Here is a 24,809-nt window from a genome sequence, read left to right as displayed (position 1 = left end):
AACAACCAGTTTTGGTCCCCCTTCCATTTCATTTAAGCGTGCTATACTGCACACTTTAAAGAGATGTTTCTCAGGCCTCAGTACCTAGGTAATTAAAATTTTTCTGAGCAAATGTTTTACTTATTCAGCGCGGTCTGTGAATCAAGTATTTGATCATATTTTCCTGTTAGTTCCAGAAGCACAGAAGCTCAGAGCCCAATTGCAGCCTCCCTGTGCTATGAAGCCCTATGCCCTGCTTTTCTCTAACTTACTTAACCTCAAAGTTCACCTTATTTCTCCTTCTTCCATTTTTTTCACTCTTATTTAGTCACCTAACTTCCAATAGTTATTTCTAAAAAAATTTCAAATTATATTTGGATAAAAAATATTAGGAAAGAAAGAAAGGAGGAAGAAAATGAGGAGCTAAAATTCACAAGCCTTAGAAGAAAGACTTTTAATAGTAAATATATTTTAAATACTTAGAGTTGTCCAAACTGGAAAAGAGGGTGGTGTGAGTTAATGGGGCATCCATCACAACAATAGAGACCATGTGGTCAATTTTTAGATCAGTTTTAAATGAGGTTCACATTTGGGGTAAAAAAAAATATGTGTCCATTTGTCCATCAATTAAGGTCGAGACTCACTTTTGAGGAGCTAAAAGCATGTTGAATAAGGCTTGCTTCTTGTTCGAATGATGTCCTGTAATGAGAAATACTATACGTAAGTGTTATTTAATTTTCTAGAATTAAGTTTATCTAATCCTGGCGATGGGCACCTACACACACTTATGTATGTCATAAAAATGCCTATAATAAGCACTGAAATAACCCAATATACCTTTTGAATCACAAAACCGAAAAAGAAACGCCCAAATAAAATGTCTAGTGTAGTCCTGAGTGCCTTTTAATCATCTACTTAATTACCATTAGTGATACAGTAAATTAATATTAACCTGAGAGCCCATCTTCAACTTCTGTGTTAAGTAAAATAGAGTTTGTAGAATTCCATGCCAGAGTTAAAACCTCTTCATGGTTGTGAATGATTTGGTTCTGTGTATGAAGAGCAGATGTTTTTTCTAAATATCAAACCACTTAGTAGAATCTCCTCTTTTCTATTTTGGGCTTAATAATGAAAAGCTTTTCAGGAATGTCTTTAAAATGTAACATTGGGCTTCTGAAATTGATGCATACTTGTCGTGTAAATCAGACATTAAGAAGCTACACATGGAGTAGAGTATTCTAGTTCAGTGACACATGTGTCACATGTTCAGTGGTGACACGTGGCATTTCTCCTACCTACTTTTCTGAAAAGAAAGCAGCTCACAGAAGTTAGAAATTTCATTGTCTTTTTAAAAAATGACAACTACAGTTACTGTATTCGTTTTATACATTTCTATTATAAACATAGTTCTTAAGGGTTAGAGTTTAGTGAAGATTGCTTACTCATTTCTCATATTTGACATGTCACTGGCAATTAAGGAAAGATCCAATCTGCTTGTCATTACATCACAGAGTCAACACACCTCAAAACCCAGGGACAAAAAGAAGAGTAAAATTGCATTAAGCTAGAAAAGATTTAGGTGAAACGTTACCCTAGACAGAGCTGCTTCTTAAATTGGGCACCCAGTGCCAATACTACAGACACCATAAGAAACACTTTCTCAAAACGAGATAGCATGTTTTGGAATTTTTTGACACTGGACTTGATTATTTTTGTTGTTATAGTGCATGCATTTACAGTGGAATGACAATAGCTTGCATATATTTGTATGAGATTTTAAGAAATTGACTTTAAGAAATGAAGGTGAGATTGTCTCTACAAGTTTTTCTTCCTCTAGCAAATTTTATTTAGACTCTCATGGACCAAAAGAAGTTCTAGTACCATTTTTCTTCTCATAAGGAACTAGGAAAGAAAATATGAAATGAATTCATACATGCTCAGAAATTCATGAAAGGCCATAAAATATTCACTGATGAATACCTCTGATCTTCCATACTCTTGTAGGGAGAGTTTTGAGATTATAGATATTAATTGAAAAACTAGATTGGAGCAAAGTTGGAAGCTGTATTTCATAAACATTTTGTGCATGACTATATTCTTAGCATCCCCCCTAAATGTATGATATAAAGGAGCTCAGCTGAAATGACAAAAGACTTCCACCTTCTGGGGTTCAGTTTCCTCTGAAATCTAGCAAAGGAAGGGCACCACTGTTAGCAATTTGATAATTGATAATTATATCTCATGAGCTTCTTCTATGGGAGGCAGCTCTTGACAGCAATTTTTCCATGTTTATAGAGCTACATAACTATTTGAGCTAGGATTAAAAATGATAAGAACACATATAGGGACAACTCTGTATAGAAATGTTATTAGGAGAAGGAGAGAATTGTAAATTGTGATAAATTTCATAGACTTTTTACTTTTCTTATCATTTCCAGAGATTTGATTAATAATAATAAATTATATAGCTAAAAGAATTTGTAGTCCTTCATACGGTACCTAATTTGATACTCACAATTCTGGGAGAACAGGTATGATTATTGCAAGTTTACAGATGAGGTAAAACTGTAATTTTAGAGATTTACAATGATAGCATTGTAGTGCAGAATGAGATTTAGAGATCATCATGGAGCTCTCAAATATCTTTTTTCCTTTTTCTTCTTTTGCTTTTGTTGCCCAAGAAAGATTTTTTTCTGACTACCGTGTCCATGTAGCAATTCATTTTATAAAATATATTAAAGTGCCATTTTATTTTTTAAGTTCAAATTTATAATACTTTTTATTTATCAAATCAATGTGAGAACAATTAGACTGCTTTGGCAAATCCAGACTTTCAAATTGGTGATCAGTGTTAGTAGGCATATTATATTTTCTACAAAAGCCTCCTTAACTTACTTTATTTGTGAATAAATTTTATTTTCTGTTTATTTCTGTTTTTTGTTTGTTTTTTTGTTTTTCGTTTTTTTTTTGCAAGAGGAAGCAAGAAGAAAAGGAAGGCAAGAAGCAAACGTAGCAAGAGAGAACCTAAAGGACCAGGAGAAAGAATAAGTGGTAATCGTATGCTACTTGGATCAATGGAAAACTGTTTCAAGGTCAAAATAAACTAAATCTTTAACAATGTTTCAATCAAAATGGTAATGTAATTTTTTTAGATGAAAATATAGGTAATTAGAGAGAAATGACTTTTTCCCCTCTTCCGGTAAAACAAGAAGTCAATAATAATCTCTAAAATAAACAGATTATATAAAGCAACAATATTAAAACCATGGTTCTAGGGAGTAGAATTTAGGATTGGGGAAGGGTGATACAGAGCTGACTCAATATTTGTTATAAGATTTTAGGGTTATTTGTGTTCTTTCTGTCTTCCTTTCTAAACTATATGCATGAATTGCTTTGATAGGTACACAAATAAACAAACTTCTAGATCTTAAGGGCCAGTTTGGGACTGGTGGATGAATGCTAAAAATGTTCTATTTTCAGGGACATTTACACGCTTGTAGAGACTGTGAAACACAATATTTGGAAAAAAAAATGTTTGAGAAGTATAGAAAATAGAGTTACTGAAACCTATGAACCGAGTCTGGTGCAATTAGAATCTTTGTGGTCTTCTGTAACAATATCCTTCTTTTATCTTATTGGCCAAACTGGTGATCATTCAACTGCTTCCATGGTAGGATGGAAGATTCTCAAATGTTCCATGGCCCACTGTCACTGTTCTTACAAACTTACAACCTACAGTGAAGGTTCTATATTAAGGCCACAACTTAAGGCAAATGCCCTGGTCTTAGTGGGTCATCTGCAGGGAAGAGGTTTGCACACAATCTATAGTCCTCTAAGTATCAGATCTATAGACTCAAACTTAAAACATGACTATAATATATATGAGTGTATGTCATCTGATGTTACGCTATTATAACTGATGAATCTGTCCAATTAGCTAGTAGGAAATCAAAACTCTAAGAGTACAAGGCAAAGGGTTTCTAAACATTAATTTCAGGGTTGACATTCTGGTCAATTCAATAGGAGACCGGGTCTATCACAGAAAGAATGAATGCATTTGGGAATTTGAGGGGACCGGGGTTACTAAAAAGCAAAGAAGAAGGGAACTCAGTACAGAAGTAGAAACAGCCCTCATGACAATCTTCAATTAGTTTGTAATTTTTACTAAAACTTGTTCTCAACAGTTGATTCAATACTAATTTTTAAAAGTCTAGATTTTTATACTAAATAAGCAATGTAAGTATAGTATTTCAAACCCCAAAACATGCCCAGCCAAGCTTGTGTGTCAAATATCAGATATGTACCAGGGGAGAGGGGGAGAGGCGGGGGCGGGGCATTGGGGGGTTGTCCCAGGGCTGTCCTCTGCAGCATTGTCTATCACTATGGGTTTCCTGAACCTGAATGAAATTGTGTCATTCCCAGGAGCAAACTGAACCTTTTCCTGGAGAGGGGAAGAAGTTGACACAAACAATGAGCTATAATTTCTCAAGAAAATGCATTTAAACATCTTTTTGAGAAGACAATTTGTTGGCAAATAATAAAAAATAACAAGAGGAGTTTAAAGTAAGGCTGAAAGTTATAAATTATTAAGATCTATTCTTGATTATACAAGAAACAGCACAGAGAGAATGACTGACTGTACAAGTTGCTCAAATATTCCACATTTTTGCATGTGGACAAAATTGATATGCATTTCCAGTCCCCAACTTGATATCACGATCAGAAGTACTAGGCCCAGAGTCAGGAGATGTGCTGCCATCCTCACCCTGCTCTCCAGGCTGTTGCCTCTGGGCGACCTTGGGCACACCGTTTCGTCCAGACACATCCTCACCTGTAGCATGTGCCTGTCTTTAGAGGGCAGGGGAAGGAAAATGAGACCAGGCCATGGAAGATAATCTATATTCTGTAGTTAATGAAGAAGATTCAACAAATATCATTTGTTGTCTTGTCCTTCAGATAGTTGTTTTTTTTAAAACATCAATTTAATATTATATTAGAGTTGGTACAACTGGTAATTTTGAGCTTTTGGAACCTCTTCGATTTGACAAATTAATGAACTATTGCTACTGCTCCTGATTCTGGAATGGTAAAGCCATAAGGTGTGAGCTTCAACGCTCTTACTGGAAGTAAAGGTTTTAGCTCCCAAAAAGAGCCATTACAGAAGCTTCGCTTCATTAAATGTACCCATTCTACAGCGCAGGGGACTAATCTTTGAGCTATTACTTTTTATTTTACTATTGTAAATGCTGTGCCATTTTGAATACATATGGGTCTGTCTTTTGTCCCTATCTGACTAGCTTTGGGAAAACAGAGATAGTAGGAGATATTATAACTTCCGAGTATCTAAATCATTTTTTATCAATAAGCTAAATTAAAGATACACCGGTTAAATTCAGAAGCTACCTCATCTGTGAAGAAGATTTACTATTATTAGACAGTTTTGAGAATAAGAAAATTTAAGAAGGAAACATATACACCTGAAATTTATATAATGTTATTAACCAATGTTACCCCCAATAAATTTAACTTTTTTAAAAAAAGGTTAAAAAAAGGGGAAACAAATTGTTCAACAGTACCAGCTTGGTGCTTTTTCAGGTGGTTATCCTCACAGCTCAGGGAACAGCGTCTTAAAAAGTGAGTATCGGTTCCATTTCCTACCACAGTTTGTCATGTCATCCCAAGGTTGTCTGGGACAGAGAGCTCCATCAGCCAGCAAATCCTGTGGAGGTTGAACGCCATGTGCAACACGCGGACACGCTGTCTTGGGTGGCAGAAAATTTTATCTTTAATGCTAATTAGTTTCCCATAGTTTAACTGGCAAGAAAGAAGAGCTGGAAGAACCCATGCATGTTGTCATTATAACCACATTTCATCAAGTCTAAGAAATCATTGGCTATCAGACGTACTAAAACGTGTGTGAGAGGAAGCCTCTTGAAATTGCTGAAATACAGTATTTGGAAAACAATTCTGGCACATGGCTTTACTCACCATGGATCATTAGTGGTCTTCTTCAAAAATGAAAAAATGTCCAAGGTATGGCCGTTTAAGTTACACATTCCTTGGGATTAAGGACCCCTGTGAGTGGCTTTAGTGATGGCTCAAGCAGATACCATTTTAAGATTTCTCTGCTGTGACAAATCTCATTTCAGTTTAAAATGCCCAGTGATTACACAGTGCTATTTGCATGGTGCTCCTTTTAGCTTTTAGGTCACTTATATTTTGTCAATCAGTCCGACAGTGTTATTTATTTATCTATCACTTAATAACCGTGCAGCAGAGAATAATTTCTCTGGCCTAGCATGGTAATTTGTGCTATAATTTCACCCCTGCTGCTGTAAACTTGAATTCAGCTACAGCTATGATTGCTAAAATTAAGATTTCTAGGTCACTTTTCAGCTTCTGTGGTTCCTGTCTTTCATCATTTCATACCACTCCGTCTCCTTCAGTTGAAGTATGGTTCATCAGACATACAAGCAGTGAAAAAATGTTCCAGTTGTTTCTTTCAAAATGTGGTGTGTTCTTAGCAGCATAGATAACATTTAAATACTTACATAAACTCGAGTTCTATGGTGCAGTCCTGAGGTTAAATTCAGGAAAATGTGAAAGGGAATGTTTTTAGAATCATATCAGTTTACTTTCTAGAAACTTCCATGTTAGGAAAAACCAAATGGATAAAGAGAAAAGAATCCATGTTACCAAGTGGGAAACCTAGGTACATTCCAGGAACAAACAGAATTGTCTGCTGTAGGATTTCTCAATGTTATTTTGGTGGTATCATCTTATGAAAAAGGATATTTTCCTGGTTTTTCTTTTTTTGTACAGGAAATAGTCTTTGAGTTGTGCCAAATTAAGTACATTATGGATCGTGGTTGAACAAGTGGGTAAAGTCTTTTCAAAGCTCATTCCAATCAATATTTGAAGGTTATGAGCTACAGTATGAATTTGTAAAAGAATTCACCACCAAGACGGGAACTCAACCCCTGAAATATCAAGCTTTGTCTTCTATTTTTCTAGGCTCATTTATTTTCAGTTGCTACTTTAAAAAGAACTCCGTGGATTCCCTTTGTCTCAAATTCAATATTTTCAGTGATAGACTCTAGTTGTTTTTTTCTCCTTATTATTGATATTTCTCTTTTGGGCCTAGTCTCTAATTGTTTCTACCATTGTGGGCTTTGTACTGGTTGGATAACTTTTTTATGAGTCATTGTCATTACCTAAAGAGACAGGAACCTCATTTGCAAAATAATGAAAAATAAGGGGCATTTCCTCCTTAAAAGTCACGTTTGTGACTTTTGTAAACTCCTTTGCTGTAGGCATGCGTAGAATGGAGTGAGTCAAGCTTCTTGGGTGCTTTTGATGCTAAACACAAATACTTGGACAAGCAAAACCCTGCAGTGTTGCCTTTTTATAAGATGCAGATGTCGGGAATCTTAATAGCCACCTCACGACTGAGGAACAGCGCATGCAGGATATAGGCTATCCTGGAGGACAAGTTCTGAATTAGAAATTCAGCTTCGACACTTTCGGAACGTGTCTTTAGACAACCCCTCACATTTTTTAATATTTGTTTCCTCATCTGAAATTTAGGAGAAATAATACCCATCTCTTAAATGTATTATGAAGAGTAAATTTTTTATGTATAAAATCCCCATGCCCCTGAACTGCTTGTAGTCAGCATACAATGAATGTTGGCCTCCTTCTCCTTAGGTAAGAAGAACTGCTTAATGAATTATAAAAGCTTCATGTGAATGCAAGACATTTTTATTAATATCATGTTGCTTCCGGATTCAGGTTTTTACAAAAGAGTTTTATAAAAAGAAAAGAAATTTAGTCATTGTCTTACAATTCTTGGCATAACGTAAGTACACAATAAAAGTCATCTTTCTTTCCATTTTCCAAACTTTTTGGCACTTATTAGTACAGATGTGGGATATAGAACAAAAGATTTTCCTACATCAAAGCAATTTTTCTTTCTTTGTTTTGTCTTTCTTTTCTAACATCAAAAATATCCTTTTGAAGGGTCATAAATATGGTAGAAAAGAAATACTAAGATAGAGCTTTTCTATCTTAGACAAAAATCAATATGTATCATCTATCTGAAATACAAAGAAAAAATTAAAAAGGTATCCTGATCTATCCACTGCAATGTTTAGCCCCATGTGTGCACTTCTCAAAGTAGACATGCATCTCTATGTTTGCGACTACTGGTCATGTTTTCGTTTTCCATCCTTATAGAAATTAGACAGGACAGGTCTACAGTGATTTTCTTGTACAAAGTCAATGTGGACATATGTGCTTTCTAAGCAATTTTCTTGGTTCTATGAACACTATTAAGATCACAAATCCAAGATTCACAATCCATACTGATCATTGTATAATTATTTGTACAGAAACAAGGAAGTCGCTAGGTGGATTTTTTAAGTAAGCTACATATCTTTATTTTATGCACATTCTATCTCATCATTGTAGGATACATGATTTCAAAGCAAATATTTTAATTTACTATTTATTAATTGGCTTGCTCAGTGGCTTTTTATAAATGGCGATGATCTTTTGGAAAAAGATAACACGTGTAGTCTTTCCTTCACATCGTATCTGTCATTTCCACATGATTCCCTTGTAATTTCAGCCACCTGCTTTTGTATGCAGCACTGGGCTTCATTCTCATCATATAGAATTGCAAATTTTCTAAGTTGATTTAAATTTAGAAAGTTAGACCAGATGATTTTTCATTAAATATGGCTCAGTAATTTATAGCTATGATAAAAGGATAGAGATTTTTATCTACAAGGTATATAAATACCTAGTCTATCACCATGTACTTTTAAGTTAAAAAAAGAAAATTCAGTGCCAAGGTGTACCTTTCATGTGTAAGTTATTTTGCTCTGCATGGTTTTAGTAATACACATGGTGTGTAATGTCACACAAATCCTGAGCATGACAAAGGTAGGCTGATATCACCTGGGACTAAGAAATATTAGACATCGAAATGCATTATCACTAATTTGGACGTATTATCACTTACTAGAATATCTATAGGATATGTCAGTTACCGATCTGTGAAATTTAAGTTATATTGAAATTCTACTCAGAGAAACCTAAGGAACTGTTTAAAGTAGATTTTCCCTATGAAAGAGTCTTTATACATGTTACAGATTTTGCAGACATAAAACATGAACAACAAAAAAAATCCATGAAAATATATGAAGCCTTTGGGTGTAATAATCATATCCCTCAACTAATTGATGCATTTTAGCATAGTATTTTGTCACATACCTTCCACAAAGTAAAATATAAGATTTAATAAATGTTTTTATTGTATCTGAAATATTGTTAGTTTTTTCCATTTTTTTTTATTAACATATGAGCCATGCAGCATGATATAAAAACAAGCACCCATGAACCCACCACCGAACCTAAGAAATACAACCTACACAGTGGTTTCATAGGCTCCTTCCTCAACCCACTCCCCTGCCTCCTTTTTTCTAATTAAATTTATTGAGGTGACATTGATTAATAAAACTATATAGGTTTCAAGTGTACAATGCAATAATACATCATATGTATGTTGCATTGTGTGTTTGCCACTCAAAGTTAAATTTCTTTCCATCACCACATGTTTCACCCCCTTTACCGTGTTTGATTCTCCCTCCCGCCTTTCCCTCTGGTAACCACAAACTATTGTCTATGTCTATGAGGTTTTTTTGTTTGTCTTGTTCGTTTGTTGCTTACAGTTTTCAAGGTAACTTCGACCTAAGTTTTGGTTTATTATCAATCTTCTGCTTTTCTTTAAGATTTCACTACATTTATTTATAAACCTTTGCCAATATATTGTTTAATTTCCTTGTTTTTGAGTTTAATAAAAATACTATATATGCTCCCAGCAGCTTTCCCACTCAATATTATGTTTTTAAAATTTATTGAAGTCAATCATATGACCATAGTTCACTAATTTTTACTTATGTATGGTATTTCGTTAAATGACTATATCACAATTTATTTATCCATTCTTCTATTAATGGGCGCTTAGTTGTTACTAGATTTTTCTTATCACAAATAAACAGTGTTAGAACTCTCTGTTGGTACTATCATGCAAGAATTTCTCTAACGTATTTGTCTAGGAGCAGATCTGCTAGATCATAAGATGCTTTAGCTTGGATTCTGCCAAATTCAGATCCTGAGAGAAGAATTTGTGTGCGTGAGTTTATCTGAGTGGTTATTCTGGAAGCACAGCGAGGGCAAGAGGAAATGAGAGAAAGAAGGAATGCCAATAAATGGTGTATTAATGAGTGGTTACTGCATAGGCAACCTCGACGCAATTCCATGGGGACCTTCAAGAGACTGTTGGACCTCCCTCAGAATTGTCAGGCCAAGGGGTGAGAAAGCAGGACTATTTATCCATCACTTCCTGTCCTCATCATTCAGGGTTGCTCTCGGAGAAATGAACACCTTGGCACTTCCAGCCTGATCCAAGTGCGAGCTGAGCAAACTCCTGGGAGATGCTTAAGAAGCCGTCAGCATGTCTGGTGCCTGTTCATCTAAGCTGCAGCTCACCTCAAGGGCTGATCAAGGGAAGAAAGGAGGACACTGACGGTCTCGACTACATGGAGTATGTACAAGGTAAACTTTGCAAGACGATGATAAATTACTGTCTAAAGTGGTTGTTCCAGATTAAATTTGTATCACCAGAGTACTAGAGGTTCCCTTGCCCAATATCCTGTTATATGGTCAGAGTTTTAAACTTTTGCCAATCGGGTGAGTGTTCCATGGTATTTTTAAAAAGCGCTGTATTTCTTTAATTGCTAATGGGATAGAACATCTTTATATAAACTAATTAAATATTTGCATTTGCAAAAATGACTCTTTATAGCCTTCATTTGTTTTAAACAGTTGTTTATATACACGTGTATGTATATGTGTGTGTATATATATATATATATATATATATATATATACACATAACTTTTATATTTTCTGATGTGAAACATTTGTGTTATTGTGATAAACATGAGTCATTCACGATAGTCTACTTTCCTGGGCAATAAGTTTATAGCAGCAAATAAAACAAGAAATGCTTTGCTTTCTCAGAGTTACATTTTGGTGTGAGTTAGGAAAAGAAAACGGTTCATAAATGAACGTTTGGATGTATTGTGCAATATCGGGTACTGGTATTCAGGAAAAGACATACATATTAACCACCTCGTTTGTCACAAGACCAAAAAGATATCTGCTAATCCAACTGAGATCATAAAAAGGATACCTCACACATGTATCTGAACATGACATTGTGCTAGAAATCATTGCACTTGACATGCCTGATTTCAGAGACCATTATAAGTGCGGATGAGCAAAGAGAACGTAGAGACACAAAACTGCAAAATATATCAACTAAGGAAATAAGTAGGAAGGGTTGCACGTTATATACTCTAAAATGGTGGTCAAACTGAATTAGAATTCCTTAAGTTACTTTTTGGTTTCACGCTTCTTAAAGGTGTTCTTTGGACATTTTTCTTTATGGTTTACAGTATGGGTAGAAGCAGTATTACAGAAAATTTGTTGCATTAATTTCATAAGATCACTAAAAAAAAAAAAAAAACACCTAAAAAAACACCTAAAAAATCACCTAGAGGGAAGTTATGCAGTCTCCTTGAAAGTCCCCAGTAACAAGACATCAGTATCCATCAATATTTATAAACAAATTTCTCCATCCAGTGTTAGCTAGGAAATAAGCATCCTCCAGGCTCCTCTGGCTGTGATAGATAAACCAAGCATATCTGTGTGTGCCATGGCCCAGGATTCTGCGACTGCATACAGAGTAAAAGAAAGGATGGAAGTTCTCAGCAGAAGAGAGCCGGGCTGTCCCAGCAAAGAAAATGTGAGCAGATGAACGCAGAGCACTCACATGGCAGAAATCTGAGAACAGCCAGACAGCAGTTGTGAAAGTGGGAAGAAGTAAGGAATGACTAAAATGGCTTTAGCTGGGAAATAGACACAAGATGACTATGTGGACCCAAACTAAGTTCTATTCACAGCTGCCTGTCTCATTAGAAAGAAGTGAACCCCAGTGTCTTAGTGACTAGGGTCTCCTGCCTCAGAGAATGCTGGGTGACACTGAAGTCCTTCAGGGGTTGCCTGTGGAAGAAGGTGCAGCTGAAGGTTTTGGCTGGAGGTTTGCTGAAAGTCCTACAAGAAGGGACAACAGTGTGGCATCGAGCGCCCAATCCACAGCCCACGAGCCTCAGCTTCCCAAGGCCCCTCAGAGAGTCAGTATGGTTTGGACAACTGTGGATGTTCCTGGCAGCTGGGAATTCGAAGGAACACACTGGACAGTGGTACTTGGAGACTTCTGATGCCCGGAGCAAGAAGAATGTCAGTGGTAGAGAGGAAAGTTGTTGTTGGGCTGGAGTATAGGGGAGGCTGGGAGAGGACCTGGATGGGACCCAGAAACAGGAGCAGAGGTCAGTGTGCCACACAGCTCTGGAAGATCCTGATGGCATTTATCCACCACTGTGAGATATTCCTATGCCCATTATTTTGAACTCAGACCAAAGTGGGTTTAAATTCTGTCTTTGCTTTTACTAGTGGTGGGACCTTCAGTGCATTATTCAAAATTCATTGGCCTCTGTTTCTTCATATGTATAATCCTACCTCCTTGGGTAGTTTGGGGAGTATAAAGTGAAATAATTCCCATCGAATGCTTACCCACTCACCATAATACTGAGAAATATAATAGAGCAAATAATAATAATAATAATTAAAGAATTCAATAGATGGCAGCTCATGTTCATCTCAGGTCTGGAGAAAGGAAGGAAAGCATTCTTCACAGGTGCACAGTGAGAGAGGTGCCCACTTCAGGGAGGGACAGATGGCACGGTGCCTTGGGAAGGGGGTTCTGGGTCTGGAATTTAAGGGGAAGCCATGTGGAGCATTGAGCCAAACAAAACACTCATCTGTATACTTTCTCTTATGCTGGCCTTTGATTTCTTAGCAGATGAGGTCTAAGAGAAGTGAGGTACAATTAGATTTGGAGAAACTGTTCAAGGTCACCTAGTCCGGTCTCTAACTCAGTGTTGGCTCCACGTGCCAGCGCTGTTTTTCCTCTTCAACTTGGGTATCTCTAGAGAAAAGGAGTTTATAAACTTATTACCCAGCCATCTCCTAGTGATGATCATCTTTAACTGTTAGAAAGTTCTCGTTTAGGTGAGCTGAATGCTCCTTCCCATCACTCAGTTCAGCCACCCTGGAAACAACGCAAGATAAATACCTTTCCGCTTCTATACATGTGCCGAGTGCACGGGGCAATGTCCTCAAGTGTCTGCTAGGACTGGATTACAATAAAAAAGGAAACCTTGGGAGATACTCTTATTATTCTTATTACTAGGACTGTTTGAATTGATTTATAGGGACGGTTAATGAGAGTAAGGGTTGAAATTGCACTTGACTCAATTCAGAGCAGTGAATTGTCATTAAGCAGCCAAAAGGGTGCAAGATCCTCTAAAAGATGAAGAAAAGTGTAAACCCTGCCCTGAAGGAGCTTAAAATCTGATTAATGTAGCCACACTAATGATAGCGTAAGAGTCTAAATGAGCAAAGAACAGTTTAGATACACATGCGCGCGTGTACGTGCACACACACACTCACGATGAGTCTCCCTAAAAGTCTACATTTGTTAAAGCTAAAAGGTAAAATTTTAAATTCATATGATTTATTATTTCATTATAAAAGCAATTTATAGCCATAGTAGAAAAAAATGAGAAAATTAGCAAAAAGAAGAAAAATACAAAAATGTGTACCTCCACTACTCAGATATAACCAAGGTTCATTTTGTAGCTAGGAACCAAAGGAATCTTTTCTTTAGATCTGTATAGATTTTTATATGGAATTATACTGTGCATATTAGGTCATAATTTGCCTTTTACTATGTTTGTTATGAGTACTTTTGTTAATAAATATTTATTTGAAATGTGTTTAATGGCTAATGAGTATTTCATTAAAAGATCATATTGTCTTTTATTTAACAAATTGCCCATAGAGTTTAACGTTTTGGTTGTTTTCAAACGTTGATGGTGTGAACAGCATTCCTGTGGCTAAACCTCTGAATACCCTTAATTATGTTCTCAAAATACATTTCTGGATAGGAATCACCAGGTCAACGCATATGCACACTTTTTTTATGCATGTGTTTTTAAGACATCGAATTCTAGAAATATTACAGTATGACAGAGTCATGGTGATCATTTCTGTATCCCTCGCCAATCATACGAGTACTGTTATCTTTTAATACCTGCCAGTTTAACAGGTGACAAATGACATGCCATTGTTTTAACTGGATGTCTTCGATTCCCGAAATATAAAAGGTCTTTAAAAATGACAGTTACTTTCCTTCCTTCCGAAATGCCTATTTTTATAGGATTTAATATTTTTATTCAATAAATATTTTCTGAGCATCTACTATGTGCCACAAATATTCCAGGTGCTGAGGATTAATTAGTGAACAAAACGAGCAAAATTCCCTACTCCTCAGAAGCATACGTTCTAGCGTGAGTCTCTATTCCACGAGACTTAACATGGAAAGGCTATTGGCAATTTTATCATATTGTGCAACTGTTTTTATCCTCAGTTTGTCGTTTGGAAGCTTATGTACATATTTGGAAGAAAAGAGTAAATGAGGTCAGAGAGCGATAAACTTTTAGAAGTGGACTAGACTTCCCGCAAAATCCCTTCATTTTATACGTGAGGAATCAGAGGCGGCTCACAGAGAGAAAAAGTCTAGTGTCCAGGTTCACAGTAGACTAGTGACCAAGAGAGACAGCAGATCCCAGAGCAGTATCTAGCTCAGATGACAAAATAAAATCCTCCTTAGGTCACGATCTTTTTTTATTTGTTGATATTGTTTATGTAAATAACAGCTAACATTTACCGGGGTCTCTCTATGTGCCAAGCACTGTGCTAAGCACTTTATATGCATAAATTTCTTAAATTCCTCCTGTAACACGGGCCTAAGAATGATCTATTAAACGATGGGCAAACCGGAGCTTGAGATACTTACGCAAACCAAGGTCTTAATAACTGGTACTTGGGAAAGCTTTGACTCAAATCCAGGTCCGTCAGTCTACAAAGGCCACCACTATACAACTCCCATCTCTAGTGTGCATCAGAGCATCTGTTAGTGTAAAAAGTGTGCAAGGAAAGGAGCACAAGGAAAAATAAGGCAGTTGCATGCGAGAATGCTGCAGATGGTGGCCGCCGTCATGGCATGGGCGGTCCTAGAAAATGAAGAGGTGGACATTCAGCCCAGAGATAATGCCGAGGTAACAGATTGGGGTCCCTGTGTGAATGGAGGGGTGCGTCTTTGCTGATCTCATCGTTTCATTCTGTCCCTCCTCTGCTCAACTTTCAGCTGCCCGGAGACCCTAACTCTCCATCTCCTACCCAAATAGGCTTTCTGATTCCTTTGTCATATTAAAGTGTGAATGACATGACGATAAAAGAGTTATTTAACCAAACGGCACGTGATATTTTCATTTTTAAACAAATCGGGATCTCGGACTGAAAAGATTAAGTAGCAATTGAAATTCTAGGCAGCCACTTACTTTTATAAGAGACTTGCGCTTTGTTTCTCTATCTCATCCCTCTTTTCCCTTCTTCCTTCTTCCTCACTCCTCCTTCTCTCATCCACCCTCAGTCCTTCCCTTCTCCCTCTTCCTTTCCCCCCTTCTTTTGGAGCGAAGCATATAATTGAGACCCAGTTATTCCGACACCTCAACAGGCCTACATGCAGGACTAGTCCTTTTGCCAGAATTTTCATGTTCATCAAAGCACATGTCTAAATTCGGACAGTGGTAAGAACAGGGGAGTGGGACACACCTGGGACATTAAAAACTCATCTGTTCCTTTCTCAAGACACGGAGGGGCATCTCTACCAGTCTTTCCCATGCGTATGTCTTCTCGGGCCAGGACCAGAGGGTGGGATCACCTTCCTCTGTCTTAGCCACGCAGCTCTTTCACCTATGCAGGTGCCACCTCAATGGTAGAACCCGGAGCAGGTGGGAGAGTGTCAGTGATGCACAGCTAAGAGTGGTCCATCATAGCTACGTGTCCGCAGAAGTACGCAGTTAGCCAAAGGGACAAAAGAAGGACCTGTTGGATAATAGAAAATTGCAGATTGGCAGAGAGCGCACAGATTTGTTAGTTTTGCCACCATCTTATAAAAGGTTAATATTTCTTTAGACGTAATTATTTGTTTCATTTTATTCGTGGTTCAGAAAGTACTTTTGCAATCTATGAAAACCTAATGCTGATAAATATGTTAATGTATTTTTATCACTACGAAGAAGCGTTGATTTATTAAGTGCTTAACCACCTGTGGCATTTTCTCGAGTTTTTGTGTGTGAGGTAAATCAAACGGATACAATCCAGGCACACTAAAAGAGAAAAATTTTAAACGAGCTAACTCAAAGGACATTCGAGCAGAGGAAAAAGTACGTAGAGAAGCAAGGGCAAATGATCTCAAGCACGAATGGAACTCCCATGCAATGAGGCAGGAAGGAGCTAAATGATGTAAAAGTGCTGGAAAGCACATTTTGCCTTGAAAGGCAGCAGTTGTGTGTGTGTTTGTGTGTGTGTGTGTGTGCGCGTGTGTGTGTTTGAGATAGTTTTTGCTTATTGAGTTCAACCATTTAGTTTCTTGGGAAAAGGACAGTTTTGTATTTTTTTTTTGAGTCATGAACAACACCAACAAAAAAATTGTCTGTTCTCAGAGGATAATGTTCCAGGGGGGAAGGGACATCATGGAAATCAGTCTTCCAACTCAAAAATCTGTAAGGGGGGTCCCCCATCTCTCACAGTGCCGAATCACCTTCTCAGTGGGGCCTGGTGGCGAGGGCATCAAAAAAAAGGCCTGAATGGTTCAAGGCCACAGGGTTCAGTGTAGCTCCTGGGACTGAGGGGACGAAAGGAAGATGTGACTAGAGAAAAGTTCATCAAATGAATGTCATGAAGGCAGTGGGAGAACTCTCAGAACAGAAGGCAGACTGGGACTGGTCCTTGCTAGGCAAGTGGCTAAGAAAAATGTGGTCTCAAAATATAAAAACAAAGAGGAAAATATGAGGTAAGGCTGAGAGGTCAAATGATCACCGTGCAATTGTGAGAACGTGCCACAGACTAGAAGATATTCTCCAACAGAAATGTTTAAGAATTTGTCACCCAAATACATGAAGAAGTCATTTAGAAAAACACTAATAAAAAGACAACCCAAAAGAAAAAATAGGCAAGTAATATGAGCAGACATCTCACAGAAGAAGAAATCACTTTTTACCATAGAAAAAGGAAATTAAGAAGTCTTAAAAATACAAAGTATGTGTTGGCAAGGACGTGGGACAGTTGGAATGCTTACACGCAGCTGGTAAGAGTGTAAATTGGTATACCCGCTTGGGAAAGTAATTTGGTATATCTTTTCAAAGTTATATAGATGCACATACCCTTTGACCCAGTAATTTCATTCCTAGGTATATGACCAAGAAAAATACTTGCACATGTAACTCGAATAGATATTTATAAAAATGGTCTAGAATCATCATTCTTCATAGTAAAATTTGGGAGGGGGGGAATCAGCAAGGAAATGAGAACATAAAATTGTGTCATATGCATGCGATGAAATATTAAACAGGACTAAAAATTCAATAAATGATAGCTATATGCAACAATCCGGATGAATCTTGGAAACATGATATTGAAATAAAGCAAGTTGCTTAAGCTTCCATATTTTATGGTACTATTTTGTAAAAGCTCAAAAACCAGCCATGGATACATATGTGGTAAAACAAATTTTTTTAAAGCATGGGACTGTCTCGAAGCATTTGATTTAGCAAGGAACCACCATGGGCTTCAGAGAGATATAGACTGAGCTTAAAACCTAATTCGGATTATTATGTAGTACCCTCGTTACTGTGAGCAAATCTTTTTATTCCTCTGAGCATTGGTTTGGTCATAACATAAAACAACATGATAAACATAACATAACATAATGTCAAAACTCAACAGTTTTAATGACAGTTGTTACCAAACTTTAGTAGTTAAAACTCATTAATAAGTTCTGCTTTTCATTTTGGAATCATGACCGTAACACAGAAGATGGCCATCTGGCCATATCATCCAAGGAAGGAGAGGAGGAAGAAGACCAGGAACAAGACTTAGAGCTTACTTCTGGACACTGCGATTACATGCATTTCCCCCGCGGCCTTGGTGGAGTGCTGCCAGCGACCAGACCGAATCATACCTACGTTTACACAACATGGGGACAGACATGAGGCCATTTCCTGGGTAAAAAACTCCAGAATATTTTTCCTGTAGTATTATCTTAGTTCTCAATCTTTTGTTTACAGGGCCGCAAGTTAAAGAACTTTACTCAGAATCAGAGACCCTGAAATCCAGGTGGACTACAAGACCAGCTGGTCATAAATTTGCAACCAAGGCCTGAGGACCTTTGCCGAGTCTGTCAATCCTGGAGTTTTACAGCCAGTGTCCAAATAGGGAGCACTTATGATTTATGTGTTGCCAGGTAATTCCTAATTATATAAGCAAACAAGAAAGTTCAATAAAATATATCATATTGATTTTTTCGCTATACTGTAAGAGCTTGATGTTAATATATAGGATAGAAATTGTTGGTATCTCCCAAACATTTTGTTGTTCTAATAAATGTTTTGAAATCACCTGATTGTTCTCATACGCCTTAGAGCGTTTGAAACCCACCATTATTGGAAATCATGATTCAGACTCCTAGTAGACAGTTTTGTGAGCAGAATGACCTCTCTATAAATACTACCGGCTGAGTCAAAACTAAGTGGAACAAGTTAATAGATTTGTGGTTTTCTCCATAGAGACTTTAGAAACCCCCCAGGTTTTATTTCAGTCTAATTATAGATTTTGACTTTTTCAAGGTACATAATCAAAGCTTGGCCCTTCCACAAATCTAATAGAGCCACGTTTCAAAGGCCACAGACACAGGCAGGTCATTTAAAGTGCCATGGAATTAATGAGTGAAAATCCATGTATCTTTGCAGGCAAGGGGGTATTTCCTACCCACTGTGGGCCTGAAGCGATGTGGTATCACAGATGTAATAGAAATGTGATGCAGAGAGGATGTGAACTGCAGCTGTTCTAGGGTAAATATGTTGATAACAAAAGTCTCAGGTAAGGAAAGCAAAGAAAGAGAAGAAGCAGTACCCACCTTGCAGTGACAAAACAAAACAATCGTTAGGCTTATTAGGAGAGCAAAGTGACTCTGGGACCCTAAAATTCTGGTCTTCCTAAATCCCAACATGACTGACTGCATGATAGAAAAGCAGGTATTTGGGCCCAGACTGTGAAGTTAAGCTCTCTTGGAATATAAGGCTTGGAGACAATGAGGGTGCATTGGTTATGAGTTCTGGTTTTGGCCTGGGTGTGAATTTTAATTCTATCTAATTGGCTTTGAGGAATTTCCTTTAGTTCTTTGTGGTTCAGTTTCTTATCTGTAAGTACCTCAAAGAGTTCTCAGAAAGATTGTATGAGATCAGGTGTATACCACAATGAGATATCGCCTCATACCTGTTAGGATGTCTATTACCGAAAAAGAAAACAAGAGATAATTGCTGACAAAAACATGGAGAAAAGGAAACTCTTGTGTACTGTTTGTGAGAATAGAAACTGCTACAGCCACTATGGAAAACAGTATGATGGTTCCTCGAGAAATTAAAAAAGAACTACCACATGATCTAAGAATCCCATTTCTGGATATGTATACAAAAGAAACAAAATCATTACCTTGAAGAGACATCTGCACCCCCGTGATCATTGGAGCATTATTCACGATACCAAGGTATGGAAACAATCTAAGCGTCTGCTGATGGATGAATAGATAAAGAAAATGTGGTATATATGTCAATGATATTCAGCTTTTCAAAAGAAAAAAATCCTGTCATTTGCAACAACGTGGATGAAACTGAAGGGCATAACTGAAATAAGTCGGAGAAAGACAAAAATTGCATAGTATCACTTATATGCGGAATCCTAAAAAAAACAGTCAAACCTGGTAAATAGGTGAATTGGTGGATACAGTGACTTGCTGGGGAATCTTTTTACAATGTATACATGTATCAGATCATCATGTTGTACACTTAAGTAGTTTACAATTTTATTTGTCAATTATACCTGAATGAAGCTGAAAACATTGAAGAAATTGCATGTACAAAATTTAGTACTCGGCCCATTAAATTCTCAAAAAAAAAAGGGCAATATTATTATAATTAAAGAAACAAAGGGTTAAGCTTAAGAAGACTCACTCTTTTTCTGCATCACTCTCTTCAAAAGTGGGAGTGCTTATGACCATTTAGGCAGCTTGTGGGGTTACTTAGTGGTCTTGTCCTTCACAGAGCTCATATCTATTTAGTCAGTCTTTACTAATTTTCTCATTTTCAGGGTCTTTTATTCCCCATTTAGCAAGTTTGGCTACATTTCACTTTTCCCCCAAAGATATCAACCTAAAGTTTAGTTTATGATATTAACTATAGCGTAACTTTGGCTATAATTTTTTTATTCAGACAATTAGCTCTGCTATCCTTTAGGCAGAATGACTTTCTTCTGAACAGTGTTTTGGATGATAAGTGGGTGAACAAAATTGTCAAGAAAATGAAGATATATATCCTCAAAATTCTATGGGAAAAAAGACATTACGGGAGAACTTTATCCCCAACAGAGGGAAAGAGAGTGGAGCTACCTATTCCTAACGCAAGTTCTCCGAGTCACCTCTCGTTTTCCATAATTCATAAATTTTCTCTTTAGCATCAGATTTGTGGCCGTGCACAAAGGTCAGAGCTAGAAGAGTATAAACTGTGTAAATCCGAGGGCAGAAATTCTTTCTCCCCATCACTTATTTATCAAACAGGTTGATGGCAGATAGAAAGCTTGGGTATTTCTTTGCCTTTTTCCTCTCTGTGTCCTACCCCGTTAATCTTTTCTATTTATTTCCATTTCTCTGTAATTTCTTATTGTAGGTGCCAGTCAATCACAAATATATGAAGAGATTTCTTTTTAATCTAGCCATCTTCATTGCTTTGTGGCGTCTATGAAACAGTTGCACCACTGCTAAAGAGTGTCCAATTACACTCGCTGCAGGAAAACCGAGAGATCAGCGGTTGACTTTGCTTTTGTCTAAAGTATCAAAAGTAAAAGCAAATTAGGCATCTAAAAATTAAAATTAAAATTAGGACTAATAAAACAGAGCTTTGACTTTTCTCATCACAGACTCATTTATACTTAACGACACAGACCAACCGAACAGGTAATTGCTATAATCTCTCTTGAAATGGATTTTAAAAATGGCTGATCCATCCCTCCTTTCAAGATAGGCAAGTGGGCAAGACGATAGAAAAGTAAGAGGCTGTCTGTCTACTTATATATTAATTTGTTTGTAATATTGGTTTGCACAGAGGTTAGAGAGAGAGATGCTAGCCAGTGCTACTTAGACGTGTTAGCCTATAAATTCGATCGTGCATTATTTTGCTCACAGAGCTCTATCTGCCAGCTCAAACACGAGAAACATCAGACAAACAACACCAACATTTTCTCTCCAAAAAACTCATTTTGCCTCAATCAGAAAAAGACGATTTTAGTCATACATTTTACAGAACCCTTCTTTCTCCTCGCATATACACATTTCCTCTCTCTGTTTGCAGACACTCCCCCAAGTCTCAGACATACAATTCGTTAATATTTCCTACCAGATGAATACTTCTCACTTTTCCCCTCTTTTCGCCACACCTTTTTTCCCTCTGACACTCTTCTCCAGCTCAGAGCTAGGACCAGCCGGACAGGAACTTGATTCTGAAGGGATTATAGCGCCACCTGAAGGCCGGTACAGGAAACTATCTTATCCAGTGCCTTCCCAGCCATCCATCTGGTCCTCTGCTCCTCCAAAGGTCCTTCCTCTGCTTGTATTTCAGCATCTTTTGTAAGCCTTTTCTCATGCGAAGTCGTTGTCCTTCCCACCTCCAACTCAGAACCATAGGGGAAATCTTAGCATCAGAAGGAATAAAACCATCGTACTCATAGAGTACTTCTTTTTCTTGAGAGGATCTAGTTGTTTAAATTGTCCCTTTTTTGGTAGTAGTAGAAGTAGTAATAGTAATAATAATAATAATAATAATAATATTCTACATTTATTAAGTTCTAGATCTTACACTTTAAATATATTAACTTACTCATTTAAATGAAATTAGTTAAATGAGCAACTGATATAATTCATGTAATCCCACAAATTTTATATATGGGTTGATAGTCCACTTGAATTTATTACAACTTTTTGGAGGAAATCAAAGATAAGTAATGTGATTTAGGAAGGAAAACTAAATTATAATGTGATACACACACACACACACACACACACACACAGAAATACCTATTGTAGTGACATCATTTGAAAGACAACTGTTTTCTGCCTTATGAATAAATAGGTTAATAGACCCCTTTGCTCGAGTGGGTTAGCTCTGCTAGTTTGTCCTTTTTTAGTCCTCAGAATCAGCACCTCAGGATTTAAATCTCAGTTGTTAAGTGTTTGTAAATGAATCACAAAGGCCGCGAACATGTAGAACCAGCCACCAAACCAGCCGGAGCCCTAGTGCCACTGCAGCCATTTCTTACAGCCATTTCTTCCGCACACCAAACCCCCGCGCACTCACAGGCCGCACTCAGCCACCGTCAGCCGGTCCCCCGACACGTCCAGACACAGGGCTTGGCCAGAGCAGATTGGCTCGTGGGCTTTAAACCCCCTATAAAAACCCGATATAAGTGAAATTCTGCAAGACCTCACCTACTCTTCCACATGGTATTATTATTTGCTTTTAATAATATTTATATACGTTTTGTCTATAAAACAGTCTCCTAAGAGTTATAGTTCTGTAAAGCTTCCATTTGGGCAAAAGTGTACTCTCAAAAAATGGTATTTCCCTAAGCTAAAAATGAGAAATTTAAAACGCACTTTTTCAAAAAAAAAAAAATTATTTTATTATTAGTTTTAAATATACAGTGCTTGGTTAGACATTTATATAGTTTATGAAACAATCCCCCGGATCGCTATTTCTCTCCTTTGGCTTTCCACCTAGCCCTTCCTTTTGAAGAGAGACAAAAGTCTCAAGTTACTCGCTTCGGTAGCAGGTTTGTTTGAAACTGAATCAACTCTGCAGGCCAGTGGCTGTTGTGGCATTTTGTCAGGATTGAAGGTAAAGCCAGTATGTGTGTGGGGTCAGGAACTCTTCGGAGTATAGGATTTCTCTACTACTATTGTATACTGCAGTAGACGAGAACTATCCCTTGCTAGAAAGTATTCTCCAGGTGATCCATATCTGTTTTCTGTAGGAGGAGAAGGAAAAGGCAATCCTCTCAAGACATGTTCCCACAATTCCAACAGAGGGCTTTGAGTCGGAGGAAGTGAGGGGATCTGAGCAGAGAGACGTGGAAGTTCTCCTTTAGGACGCAGGTCAGCCCTTCGGAGAAGCACCTTGTGGCATTACTCTGCCAGATGCTCTGTCTGGAAAAGCCACTGGTCATTTGATGAATACTCAGTTTTGTTCTTGGAACTTTGTCCTTTTCGAACTGTGAGAAATCAGTTCATCTAGTTCTAATATTTAAATTTCTCCTTTCAATTCCTTTTTCTCTAAAATCCTTTCTCTGTGAAGAATGCAGCTGGACCAGTTTAGATTTTCGTGGGTGGCCTCCAGCTTTGTTGTTCTTGCTGACGATAGAATCTAGCCTCTTCTAAAGATGATTCTAGAACATCATATCTCTTTTAACGTTGTTAAACTTTTAAAGAACTATACATTTCATTTTCTTCCAATTAATCTATGTTGTATGGCAACATTTTTTTTCACTTTCTCTCTATAATTGGTTTTAACTGAGTAAAAGTTTCTGCTCCCCAAAGAGAAAGAGATCAATACAAACTCCAGTAATTGTTACCCATGCTACCACTTCTCAAGAAAACGCTCAGATATCTGGACAAGTAACCACAACCTTGTATAGAAGCTTCTCTAGGAGACACTGAGTACAACTCTGAGGCAGTCCACAGACCCCACGGCCCTCAACTCACTATAGAACTGCCCTGGGGAACCGTATCTGGTGGCACAAACCCCATCCAACACCCAGCAGTCAGTCCTCCGGAAACCAAACCTGTACCTTCGTGTATCTTCCTTTGTGAAGTGTCTAAGGATTTTCTCTAACATTTCTACAATTTCAGACTCACAAAAAAGTTGCAAGAATAACACGTAGATTCCCATGTAAACTTTACTCAGATTGAACAATCCTGTATGCGTTGCCCCATGTTACTCTCCCTTTTTCTGTCACCCCCTCTTTTTCATGTCTCCCCTCTTCTCTCTCTCTCTCTCTCTCTCTCTCCCATTAGAAATACTGGGATCTTTTACTTTTCCCCCAATACTTTTGATATTGACTTCCTAAGGAAAAGACTATTCTCATATATAACAAAAATTATCAAAATCAGGAAATTTAATTTAATGCTGATATGTTTTCTAATCTACAATGCACGTGAATATTTAAATTTGTCTATCTCCCAGTAATATCTTTTGTGGATATATATACACACATGTATATATGTATGTATGTAAGCATACATACACACATACATATTACATATTACACATTATATATACATGCTGATTGAGAAACATGCATTGTATTTAGTTACCATGTATCTAAAGCCTCTTTAATATAGATAGTTCTTCAGGCTCTGCTTTGACTTTAATCTTTCGAAGGCTACCATCTATATGTTGTGTAGAACCTAT

This window comes from Pteropus medius, unplaced genomic scaffold, assembly GCF_902729225.1.
Source record: "Pteropus medius unplaced genomic scaffold, Ma_sr-lr_union100, whole genome shotgun sequence".
Classification (NCBI taxonomy): domain Eukaryota; kingdom Metazoa; phylum Chordata; class Mammalia; order Chiroptera; family Pteropodidae; genus Pteropus; species Pteropus medius.
The sequence above is the reverse complement of the archived record's forward strand: the minus strand, read 5'-3'. Positions refer to the sequence as shown.